Raw genomic sequence first — 13570 nt, 5'->3', positions numbered from 1 at the left:
CCTGGAATTCCATTGGATTCCACCAAGGGGCTTAACTCTGGATCCACACACACACAAGTGCAACCTGAAAGTGTGGAGGAGGAGTTGATGCCCTAGGTTAAATTTTTGAGCAACAGAGGATGGGAACCAGTGGATAAATTCTTCCTTTTTTCTCTCCGTTATGAGTATTCTTCCCTTTTTCTCTCCATCTTCCATTTCTTGGGGACAGAGTCCTATAGACTGAGTAATCAAGAACACTTAGCCGTGGTCATTTCATTATGGATTCTTGCATTGGTTCACCCTATTTCCCTACCTTGCTCCCCTTCTCCCTTACTCCTGCTAACTGGAATGGCATTTGCTATTAAAAAAAAGCGTCACATAAGCCCTCTGCTGCTTTCTGAGGAACCCAGACTAAGCCAGTATGCATATTTAATTAGGATAAGGTCAAATAAATGGGCTCTGGGGTCAGAAAATGAGGCTTCACTCTTAGTAGAAGATTAAATGAGTGGACTCCGGTGTCAGAAAAGTGGGGCTTCAATTTTAGTTTCTTACCCCTTCATGCTTCAGTTTTATGGTCTTTGAAAAATGGACTCATGCCTTCCTTCTTCAGGATGTTGTTATGATGGCTAGTTGAGAGCGATATCGCCCCAGACATGTTACACACTCAGCTATTAGTTGTTGTTGTTATTATTTTGCCTGTGTCAATTTGGAGAGGAGCAAATAGCCCTGAGTGTTAAGATGTTGATGGTGGTGCCTTAATTGAAGCAGCATCTTTTCCTTTTCTGTCACATTCAGTCTTTACCAAGAGTTAGATGAACCTGGGATCTTGACTTAGCACCTGCTTCTAGAAATCTTGGTCTACAGAGTGTAGGCCAGCTTAAAAAGAAGAACTTTTAAGGACTTAAAAAGAGTCCACGATGTGACTCGCTTGTTACACATGTGTCAGCACCTCTGGCTGGTGGAGTGGAAAGGGGCCAGAGCTTGGCTTGGCCCTGGCCCCTTGCTCTCGATGATTCCTACTACTCACCTCTCCTGGGGGATTTTGCCCCTTCCCAAACTACTGCAGGGTGGAAACTTGGTATTCTATTTCTCCGTGTCTCCAAATGTTGCCTGGAGCTGCCCATAGAAAATACTATGTTGAAGACAGAATGGCATTGATCAGAATTTCCCTGAGAGAGGAATTTCTAGTCATACCACTGTGCTCAAGATTGGCATCCTTGAATTAGGAAAATATATTATTTTTAAAAGGGATCATGGAAGGATTTTGGCATCAATTCTTAAGTGAAACTAAATAACAAGAGCTCATGGAAGGTATTAAAGGGAAATTCCCGTACTGTTGATTTGTTGGATTTTGGCATGTCCTTGATTTTGGAATTACCCCAGTGTAAACCTTTAAGTCATTTTCTATTTGTAGAATTCTGTCATAGCTCATGCTTAGCTTCGCCAACTGGTGCTTTTCTTAGCTGAAAAAATCAGGAAGATATAACTAAAGAAAATAAGCATTTGACCAGAATTACTATAATGGGCTTGTGATGAAAGGATAGGTTTTGAAAGTACTATGTATTAAAACTTAAATTTCCTGAAACAGTTTTTCCAGGATAAAAAAAAACATAATTTGCAGAGTAGTGAATGAAGATACACTGACTGGCTTGAACTCTTTTGTTTACTGTGGAATATTCTGTATACTTCAAGGCCAAATTTGCTTCATTTAGCTTAATTGTCAGCTAGATGAATGAAAAATAGCATGTTACTAATTCCAATTTATTTTGCTTTGATATAGTAAAAATTCATGCATTGGGAAAAAAACAGGCCAGACTATGCTCTGAAAACTTTTCTTTTTATTATTCATATTTTGCTGTAATTGCTAACATTTGTAAATAGTTCAATTAAATTACAAATAAAATAGGCAGTTGACATTTTCTCCTCATAAAAGAAAAATATGAAGTCCAGCATAATTACAGAGACTAAAAAAATATGTACTTGTACGGTTATTGTTTGCATTTTCTGCAAGCAAATATCATATATGACAAAAAACCTTGTAAATAGTTCTTAGTACATTGATTCTGTTTTGGTCAAAACTATTCTCTTAAATCTGATTGCCTAGTGTTTAATTACTCCCCGCAAAAACCAATCAGCTCATTTTACTCTCAACAAGACTGATTTTCCAAAAATCATCAGGGAAACTGGTAGTTTTTTTTTTCTCCAGATGTACAATTGCCATCCTTCTGTTCAAAATAGTCCTTGTAGTTGTCTCTGAGGACATGTGGTCCATGGATCTGCTATTGATAAAATAAACTCAGAAGTGTTCCTGGGAAGAACGCTTCTTGCAAAACCCATCATACTATGTGGCATAGATGTTTGAGAACTTCTTTCCATTTAAAGGGAATTCTTTTAGAAATTGGTTTCTGGGATCATGGTTGAGTTTTGCAAGCAGCAAAATAGGCAACCACCTCTCTGATGTGAAATGTATATATATATGCACGTGAACCTCAGCTTTTCCATCTTAAAAATGGATGTAATTCTATCTACTTCATTGGGTTTTTGAGAAGGATTAAAATGAAGCAATTAAAAAAAAGCATTTTTACATATTTTTAAGATGGTGCTGATAGAAAAACATGAAGCGATTAACATGAGGGTTATGCTAATGAGCTCAGGTGCATATTTATTCATTGCCTTGCTTTTCTTTAAAATGGGGGTAATGGCACTGACCTATTTCACAAGGTGGATATGAAGAACAACTAATTACTGTTGGTAAAACACTTTGAAAATATTAAGTGCTATCTATGAAAATACTAAATAATAACTTCCTTGCTGCTGTTGAAAGGATTAATTAGAAAATGCATGTTTGGAAACTAGATCCTCTAGTGAAGGATGGCTCTCCTGCTGCTATTTTTGTCTTCACTATTATTTGGTGGCATAACTTATTTGTTAGCAAGTGTCATGTTTGGCCCATTTTTAACTGTTTCCAGATGGAATTTTGATATTTTCTTTGAGAAATCAAATGGATCTCACATTGTAAAATATCTTGTCCAATGTCATCCAACTAAATGACCTTTACTTATTTCTCTGACCATTTTTCTCTGTCCATTTCTTTGACCATTTGTTTTTTCGTCACCAATTATAAAAAAAAATTCTTGGTTTAGTCAAAACAGATTTAAAGAAAATTTAATCTTCACTTATTGAAAATTATGACTTGTTTGTAAATAAAAGTTATTTTTTTCTATTTTCCACCCTTAAATATGTGGATTTGCAGACTTACTCTCCTTGTTTATTCTCTTAAGTTTCTTGCTGGCAAAAGTCAGTACCTTTAGAGTGTCTGTATCCAAAGGGGATTTGATGAAATTTCACGTTCACTTCTTTATAACGAACATAATTACTCCGAACGGTTTTATGCTTTCCAATATATTATAAAAATAATTGTATCCGTCAGATATCTTAGAGCAAATGACAAACCTAGTTGACTTTAGCAGTAGAAGAATTCATTTAAAGGATATGGGGCAGCTCATAGCATCTGTAGAAATGGCCAGAGAGCCAGGCGGGGAGGCTATAAGCCAAGAACAGTGCACCAAATTACGCCACAGAAGTGTCCCCTCTGGACACCAGATGCTACAGCTGGCACTGCTGATTTTGCTAACATAGGTGCTACCAGGTATTGCCACTATAACTACAGTCACCACTGCCTCTCAAAATCAGGCATGGCTGCCACTGCTGCCAACACCCACCTTCAGAATGAATTTGAGGCAGTCCCTCCTCTTTTAATTTAAAGTCTGAGGGGAATGCATCTGATGAACATTGTCAAGCGCCTGTGCCCCTATCACGGGAAGACTGAGAAACCCAGGACCTGACATGTTCAGCTTCTATGGTGGCAAATGGGCTCTGCCTCATAAATAGGGGAGAATGTGGGGAAGCGGGTTCTTCAAACAGCAGAAAGTGGTTCAGATGCTGGGTGGCCAAACAGAATGACAAATGTCCACCTATGACAATAACAGAACTATAGTTTGTAAAATATATGCATTTGAGCCCTTACATTTCCCCCTGGAATAAATACTAAGATGTTTTTAATTTTTAAAATTTATCATCCTTACTTTTTCTGCTTACAAAAATTAAATTCTGTTTGGAATAAAAAGATCCATTATTAATCTCAGCACTTTAATGAATGCCATCACAGGCTTTTTTTCCTATACATTTTCTACAAACTAATTACTTTTCATATAGCATTAAAGAGCCTCTTCATAGCATATTGGGAAAAAAATGATCAAAAAAGCCGGGAGGGGGGAACAACAGCATCTTTATTATTATCCATTGTCAGTTTCATTTGCTTGTTTGTTTGCTTATTATTCCAGTTTGTATCAGCAAAGGACAGCAGTTGGTGCCCAGGCTACTCCAGAATTTTAACCAGCTCCAGATTAGCTGATTGCATCACTGTGGTTTTAACTCCCACTGGCTTTTTCTCTAAATCTAATTACTGATTTTATGGTTCTCAACATTACTGATCACAAAAGGCATTTTTTTTTCCTTTCTTTTTCTGTATACTGTGGAGCCAAAACCATGACAATATGCTGGTGACTTTTGTAAACCAGTGATGCTTTTTATAAGTTCACCAGCAATATTCCTTGAGGCAATTTCTTCAAATTCTGGTTTCAAAGTTCTCATTTGAAACAGATTTTGAATTCTTTCAATGCCAACATTTTATTTTAAGTATTTTATTTTAAAATAAATGGTACCAGACAAAGTAGCCATGTGGACTGCCACCACAAATGGATTACTGTCTTCCAGTTTGGATATTTGCTGCTTATTTCTCCTGGCAGATTTGGGAAGAAATTTTGGTTTTGTTTTTAATCTAATGCTGGAAGCAGATAAAGTTTTCAGAACATAGACACTGTAAATGTGAAATGCTTGTTCGTTATTTAGCAGGATTTGACAATTCATCTTTAGCCAATGATATCTGTAAGTGTGGCCAGATAGGCTTTGCTGAACTTAAGTCAAGAAACAAATGTAACTTGCACAACTGAAGAGCCCATCTTGGTTGGAGTGTAAATATTAAAGATTATTTTATTCTAATTGCTGCCTTACATATGCTAGGTTGACTCTTCCTTTCCCTTCCCTCTTTTTTTTTGCACAGGCAGGCACCGGGAAACAAACCCAGGTCTCTGGCATGGCAGGCGGGAACTCTACTACTGAGCCTCCGTGGCCCACCCCCTTCTCTTTTAATTATATGCCAGGCATAGTTTTGCAGTTACTTTCAGTTAATTAAAAGCAAAGCAAAATAAAAATGGTCTCGTTCTGTTTGAAGCTTCAATTTCTCATACAATTGAAGTAATCTCTTTCCCTCTTTGGACCCTACAGACTTACCATGGTGAATGATATGATCTAATCTTTCATTCTCTTGTCCCCCTTATCTTCCCCTCTTCATTTTTAGTTCACCCGGGGTTGGTAATGGGGGAAAAGGGACAGACACAACTTTATGAAGCGGGGAAGGTGACTGCCACACTGTCTTGGAAGTTGAAGGCCTCATGTGTCCAGTGTCCAGGGCCTGGTTCTCTTGGAGGGTGCATATGTGTTTTCTGGAAGACCCTGTGGAGGCCACTGTACACTTGGAATGCCCATTTTTTTTCAACTTTTTTATTGTATAGTATAACATATATACAAAGCAAAGAAATAAAAAAGCAATAGTTTTCAAAGAACTCTTCAACAAGTGGTTACAGGAGAGATCCCAGAGTTTGTCATGGGCTATCATACGAACTTCTCATATTTTTCCTTCTAGCTGCTCCAGAATCTAGGAGGCTAGAGGGCTTACATACTTTTTTATCATCACAATGGACTTTTTTTCCCTTCTTTTTTTGGGAACAATAACATATATACAAAAACCCTATAAATTTCAAAGCACAGTGCCACAATTAGCTATAGAACATATTTCAGAGTCTGACATGTGTTACAATTTCACAATTTTAGGTTTTTACTTCTAGCTGTTCTAAAATATTGGGGACTAAAAGAGATATCAATTTAATGATTCAGCATTCATGTTCATTTTTTAAGTCCTATCTTCCATGTATAATTCCACTCATCACCTTTGCTCTTTCCGTACCTCTCATTGGGGTTGTTTGGGCTATGGCAACTATAAATTTTTGATATTGGACATGTCTGTCACTAATATAGGGTAGGGAGATGGAACTATCTGATGTTCTGGAGAGGCTGGGATAGGTTTCAGGACTTATCTGGAAAAAGGTCCCATCTGGAGGTTGTAGGTTTCCGGCAAGTTACTCCAGTCCCTGAAACCTTTGTGGAATCTTATATCTTGCCCTACATGTTCTTTAGGATTGGCTGGAATGGTCCTGGTTGGGAGTCGGCAGCTTATGATAGGTAGAAAGTTCTACCTGAAGCTTGGGTAAGAGCAACCTCCAGAGTAACCTCTGGACTCTGTTTGAACTGTCTCTGCCACTGATACTTTATTAATTACACTTCTTTTACCCCTTTTGGTCAGGATGGAATTATTGATCCCACAATGCCAGGTCTGGATTCATCCCTGAGAGTCCTCTCCCATGTCACCAGGGAGACTTTCACCCTAGATGTCATGTCCCATGTAAGGGGGAGGGCAATGATTTCACTTGCAGAGTTGGGCTTAGAGAGACTGAGGCCACATCTGAGCAACAACAGAGGTCCTCCAGAAGTAACTCTTAGGCATGCTTATAGGTAGTCTAAGCTTCTATGCAACCTACAGAAGCTTCACAAGAGTAAGCCTCATGATCGAGGGTACGGCCTATTGATTTGGGTGTCCCTAAAGTTTGACACAGTATCAGGGGATTCCCTAATGGTAAGGTTTAATACTTACATATTCTTTCTCCCCTCCCTCAGGGGACTTTGCCAATACTTTTTGATTATCTGCTTAATATACTCTAGGATATTTCCTAGCATTATAATAATCTATACAGGATTAAAGGACCTCTTTCTCATTTTGTGCTCTCTGTGTTTCAATTGTTCAAATGAGCTATACAGATAGGTTGAATTAGATTATGCACTACAGAAAATTTCAGTTCCAGATCAAATAAACCTTTTTTCCATTGGTCTCAAAGAGTATGTGTGGTTCTAAAATATAGATACTGTCTTCCTTACCCCTATGTTCTGAATTACTTTAAGCCCAACCTATTTGGCTTCATTCTTATCTCTAAATATCAGGTTATATATATGAAACAGCCTCTCAAAATCCAGAAATAATAATCACCACTCCAGACTTTATGTGTCTGCTCTAAAAGCTTACAGTCTAGGCCCCTGTTTTCTTATAAGCATTTTCTACAGTTCAGCCTACCATTGTTGTTTTTTTGTTTCTGACTTATTTTGTCTTACCAAATATCCCACATATTCATTCACATCGTTGCATACCTCATGACAATTTTCCTTTTGTAGCAGCACAGGCTTCATTCATAAGTATGCACCATCATTCACCATTCTACTTCGCCGCCAGTGCATCCTTCAGTCACCTGTATTCATCGGGCCTCATGCAGAGGGCCCAAAGTCTACAGTCCATCAACATTCTCAATTTTAGACAATTTCATTGTTCCCAAGGGACAGAAAACCAATAAACATACACTCTCCAAATAGGAGATCTAAACCTCCTCTTAACTCTTGTCCCTCACCCCATTATTTACCTCTGCTGTTGTTGTGTTAGTGCTGATGGTTTCCTTTTGAATATAGCTCATAGCATGCAATAGCAGTTTTCCCCCTGTACCCTGGACTTAAGCACTCTTTATACAAGAATCATACCTTTGAAGTAATTCTTACAAGAACTCATTCATGTTTCTAGTGTGAGTCAGTGGGACACATAGATCTATACAACCCCTTTTAAATCTTGTTCATCTTCAATATGGTATTATGGCTAGACCCACTAGAGAATCACCTTCACTCCTATCTATTCCCTTACATTGGAGTTCAACCTCATTAGCTAACAGTTTACCCATCTCTAGCTTCTATGTATCTCTAAATCCCCTGTATTCTGTATTATAAGTCTCTGATTATACCTTTATGCTGGTCATAAAAGTGGAATCATACAGTATCTTTCTTTTTGTATCTGGCTAATTTACCTCAGCATTATGTCAAGGCTCATCTATCTTGTCATGTGCTTCAGGACATCATTTTGTCTTGCTGTTGCATAGTTGGAATGCCCATTTATGTGCAACATATTTACCTTGGATAGGGGAAGCTCTCATGAGAGGAATGGTTAAAACCACAGAACTCTTTACTAGGGGATCTCAACAATTTCTTTAAATTCTCCTTCCCCAGTTGTCTGCTAATAAAGATTGGGAAAAGAAGGAGAGAAATGTGGTGGAGGTTGGAGCGATGCATTTGCAGAACTGTTTTAACCACCTCTTCATAGACACTTAAGAGTGTCTTGCTCCTAGTTGTATTCAGCTTCCTTTGGTATGTGAGATGCTTAACATCCTTAGTTTGTGGTCCTGGTTGTGGAATCATTGCACTGTAAATGTAAGTACATGTACAAATAAAATGTTCATGTAAATCTATTGCAAAGAAGAAGTCCTACTCGATATCATGTTACCCTTTCCCAATGGTAAAACCTGAGGCAGACACTTATTTGGAAGGTGATTCTAGTAAGAACAGCAGAAAAATGAGACAAGGAGGGAAGGAGAGTCAATAAAGTGAGCATCAGGGAGAGAGTTATCATGACGGGCAATTGGAATCCAGTTCCTCTGGGGACCCACTGAGAGACAGCAGAATGCACTTCAGAAGTACCCTATTATGAGGAAAGGAAGCTAGAGTGTTTTATCTATGACTTTCGTCTTTTATAGCTCAGGGCCTGGGGTCTAACTCCTTGGCACTTCTGTATCTCACATACTACATTCTGGTCTGCTGGAGACCATCAAGCAGAGAGATGTAGAGCATTCGTGCGGGTGGCCATCAGTGGGTATAGAAGTAACTCCTGGAGCTGCGGGTGGTCTCCAAGGCAAGCCGAGGAGCATTTGCTACAGAAGAATAAAGGACAAGATGGCAGGCTCTATTAGATTTTTTTTCTTTCCAGTTCCTTGTAATAATGTTCACATGGTATTTTCACCTCCAGCGTCATGGTTACTGTACATGCTGAGGCTCTGCAGTCAGACTCTCCATGGTTGAATCTTGGCTTTGTGGCCTATTAGCTTCATGTGATCATGGGGAAAATGATCAGACTTCTGCATGGTAGATTGAGTTATGGACCCCTGAAAAAAAACACGTTCCTAATCTTAATCTCATTCCTCTGGAGGTCCAACCATTGTTACTAGGACCTTTTGAAGATGTCATTTTTCATTAAGGTGTGGCCAATTGAATTAAAATGGTCTTAATCCTATTGCTGGAGCCTTATGTAGAGAAAGCCATGGGGAGGAGCCAAAAACTGAAAATCAGTGGAAGCCAAAAGAGAAAGGAGAAGACATTGCCATGTGATGGGAGACAAGGACACACACCCAGGAATCCCAAGGATCCTCGGCAGGCAGCATCAGAATGTTACAGACCGTGGGGACAAAACATTGCTTGCTGATGCCTTGGGCTTGGACTTCTCCTAGCCTTAAAACCATGAGCCAATAAGTTCCTGTTGTTTAAGTCAACCCCTTGCATGGTATTTCTGATTATAGCTGGGAAACTAAGACATTCTGTGTCTCAGTTCCCTCATACAATGGGATAATAATAGTACCTTCCTCTCAGGGTCGGTATAAGGACTAAAGGGGTTATGAAGTATGTTAGCAGCATAGTGAATACTCAATAAATATTAGCTGTTGCTATTAGTGTGGGTGAAGAAACATTTCTTGCTTTGTAGAAACTTTAATTTTAGACATGGTGATTGATATTCTAGGCTGGCTTCTCAACCTGTTTTTTCTGCCTTCTTACTGTTCACATTTGAAAGTCACTTTTGTCATTTATACTTCATTATATAATGTTGGGTGCATCTCTACCCCATTCTACCCTGCCTGACCCCACCCTGTAATATTCTGCCTCAAAGAATCATTATTTGCCTTTCCTTGCATTTTCTTAACAGCACTGATATTGATTATCTCAGACAAGGATAAGGCATAAGGAACTAATTTAGATTCTTTATTAAAGATTGTTGGAAATGGACATGTACAGGTATTAGTATCATGGTGTGACAGAGAGTGATACTCTCCTCTTGCCTATGCATTCAAGTACCAACTCAATTCAACTCAGTTCAAACCAAAATATTTATTGAGCACCTACTATTGCTAGACACTGTCCCAGGCATTTGAGGCATAGCAGACAAACACAAAAACCTTTACAACATTTTGATGGCACCAGCCATTTAGATGGAAAAATAAATGCATAAAAAAATTGTAAAGGACCTTCTGACCACAGAAGAGGAGATACAGTTCACCCCTGGGTCTCACTGGTACTCACAATGCATGACTCACATGAGTAAGTGCCTCATTAAGGAACTTTGAGTACAGAATAAATTGGAGTTATTATGGGCCATTGAGTGAAATCTCAGTTTGAAAATGTTGAGCTTGCAGATCAATAACACATAAAACCAAAACGGCTCTGAAAAGTTACAACCTTTGATCTATGATGGTACTTGCCAGACCTGGAGGAGGAATGTTGCTTTATTCTGACCAGGAAGACTTGGCAGGATTCTTGAAGTAGTGACCAGCCCCTCCCAGAATCCATCATGTTCAAAGAGTAGCTAGGAACCTATAGTGAATAAGCATATAATGAGTGTTTGAAAAGACATATTCAATGGACTGCTGGTTATTGGTAAGGCATTTTAATTTTAGAACAGAGTCAGGCTGGTTGGGTCTAAAATAAAAAATTCTTCGCTTTCCAGGAGAATATGATGTGACAGGATCCAGCTATTGATTCAATAAATATCAATCACTTACTATGTTTGAGGCTGTATGCTAGTGTGTGTGCGTGTGCCCCCGAGTGCGCGTGTGTGTTTACTACTTAAGCTGTTCATGCGATACTTGATCACCTCTGCCTTGGGAACCTCTTATATTATTATCTCATATAGTTATTTTACTCTTCAACTTTGGTTTTGGCTCCCCATCTAGTCCCTGAGCTTTGGGCGGTAGTCCCTGAATTTGAGGTAAAGCAGACTCAGCCGCTAGCCGCAAGTAGCGGAGGGCCACAGCCGGGCATCAAATGGGGCAGCCCTTTAGGGTTATAGTTCTACCAAAGCGCCGCCTCTTCCACAATTTTGGAAGGTGCTCTGTTGACATGGCGGTTGTCAGTATGCTGAAAGAAAGACTAGAGGAAGGAATATATGTTTATACATCAGTCTGTGCTTCTTGAGCTTCAGTGTTCCTAGAGATCACCTGGGGATCTTGTAAAAGGGTAGATTCTGAATCAGAAGGTCTGGGGCAGGGCCTGAGAATCTGCATGGAACAAGCTCCCCCGTGGCGCCCAGGCTGCAGTTCCCTGGACCCCAGTTGGTGGGAGCAAGGTCCTGTGCAATGGAAGCAGCAGAGGTCAGACCCTAATAAACGTAGATTGAGTAGTCAGAGCGCCTTCCACCCTCAGGCCTCACCTGCCCCTTCCCCCAGGCCTTCCCCGCCCCTCCTCGCCGCCTGCTCCCAGACCGGCCCGCCGGTGAGTCCTGAGACCCCGGGCCCGCCTCTGAGTCGTGGTCGCGGGGCGCCCGGGAGCCCGGCCCCTTTCCCTTTCCTCTCGGTGGCAGCGCAGCTGCAGGTGCGCCCCGCAGGGAGCCGGCCGAGCGCCTCCCGCGGGCGGTCCCCGCCTGCTCCCCCTGGAGACCAGACGGACCGGTTTTACCTCTCATCGTCCCGACTCCAGGTAATAGGATGAGGCAGGTGTCCTTCCCTCAGCCTCCCTCCCGCCATTCTCGTCACCCTCTTTAGTTTTCCTACCTGACGCTCCCGAGGCCGCGGAAAGCGAGCGCCCAGAACGGCAGCTGCTGGAGCCCCGTCTCCAGCGACGGGTGTGAGCAAACTGTTCAACCCAAAACACAAACACCAGCCCCTGAAATGTTTTAAGAAGCGCTCCAGTTGGATGACTGCGGAACCCAAACAGACCAAATGGGAGGCAAGAAGGGAAAGCAATTGGCCCGCTTCGGTTGGAGAAGTGGCTCGTGTTACACTCCCTTTGCCAGTTCGCGCCGTGGGCGTTTGTTGTTGCTGTGTTAATTACAGTTCTTCCCGTAGTCGGAGGCGAGAACAGCCCTTGTGGAACGATTTCAAGTGGAACGTTCCACCATGAAGAAAACAACTGCCTTCCTTCCCAGCTGGGGAGGGATTCCCGCCAGGCAGCCGTGGAGGCTCGGGGTGCTTGGGGCCGGTGCCCAGGTGCCAGGGTCGGCAGAGCCAGACAACGAGCAGACCTGCCGGCTTCTCCTGAGGGCGTGCTCGGGGAGGGGCACGTTTACATCTCCCTGGTTGCTTTCTGTGTGGAGGTGGGACGCGGGAGACTGCCGGTTTTATTTATGGACGGCAGGACGAGGGAGGGCCGGGACGGTTCAGAAGGACAAATGAGAGAGAATGCAGCAGGGGGGAAAGTACATGGCCCTGGAGACAAAATGACCTGGATACAAATTCTGTCCCTACCCCTCACCAAATCTGTGAAATTGGGCAAGTGACATGGCTTTCCTGAGCTCCATTATTCTCAAGCGTGCCTGACGGGGTTGTGAACAGCTAACACACTTACATGGGATTGACTGTGCCACTGAGACTCCTCTAAATACTTTGTTCTCACAACACACTTTGAAAGAATTGCTTTGCATATTGCCATTTTACAGACTGGGAAACTGAGTCCTGGAAGTGCTAATTGGCCCAAGGCCGTGGCAGCTGGCAGCTGATGCGTGGGGAGCCAAGTAGTCTAGTTCCAAAGTCTACACCTTCTTAATAATGCTAAGCTGCATTTTTTAGTGATACTGTGTATGCAAAGTACCTGGAGAATAGCAGGATTGGATTCATAGTAGTTATTGTAGTTTCCGTTGCTATTGGCACACAAACATGGAATTGATCCTAGCTAAGGATGCAGGAGACTCACTGTGGATTTACGAGGGAAGTAGCAGAGGAGGTGAGGGCCCAGATGGTTGTGGGAGATCCGTGGAAGGCAGCTGAACATGGAATGAGGGATAGGAGTGTAGATCCCTCCCATAGCAGAGACATGGTTGAGAACCCTAGAAAACCAGTGATGCAAAGCCGCAGGATCAGAACGGCTGAGTAAAAAGGAACATGCATCTATGTGTCTATACAGTAGTCTCCTCTCACTTACATGCTGCCTACTACTTGCTTAAAGCTATATTTTAAAAATACTGAACTGTTGGTTTTCCTAGCATTTAAAGAAAATATGTTTTACTACAGTGCCATTAGAGCCCCTTAGGAGTAAAATTCTTGGAATCAACTCAAAAACTGCAATCCTCAAACCATGGTGTGAACTTGAAACTGCCATTTATGCACTCTTAAAGTCTGGCACAGATGTCTAAGATAATATATGGGGACATGCTTCGGAATAAAAGCACTAGGTAATGATATTTTAAAAGAGCACCATATATGTTTTGATTGTAATAATAGTCTTTCCCGAGAGATTTCTGTTGCTGACATGTGGCTTTCTCACAGTTTCATGTCCTTGGTAAGGCTATTTT

The 13570-nt window shown here is 41.3% G+C and overlaps 2 long non-coding RNA genes across 3 annotated transcripts in view; one reads left to right on the top strand and one right to left on the bottom strand.

Annotated features, from left to right (window-relative positions):
- Positions 1-13570, top strand: part of LOC143646193 (uncharacterized) — an 85450-nt gene that overhangs the window by 56776 nt on the left and 15104 nt on the right. The window lies entirely within an intron of this gene.
- Positions 5658-12350, bottom strand: LOC143646192 (uncharacterized). The gene is made up of 3 exons (XR_013157369.1): positions 11835-12350; positions 10553-10659; positions 5658-9182 (listed from the first exon to the last, which is right to left on the bottom strand). It is a non-coding gene; the product is annotated as an uncharacterized LOC143646192 (long non-coding RNA).

The sequence above is a fragment of the Tamandua tetradactyla genome, chromosome 9 (assembly GCF_023851605.1).
Source record: "Tamandua tetradactyla isolate mTamTet1 chromosome 9, mTamTet1.pri, whole genome shotgun sequence".
NCBI classification, from domain to species: domain Eukaryota; kingdom Metazoa; phylum Chordata; class Mammalia; order Pilosa; family Myrmecophagidae; genus Tamandua; species Tamandua tetradactyla.
Note: the sequence above shows the minus strand (reverse complement) of the source record. Positions and strands in the feature narration are given on the sequence as shown.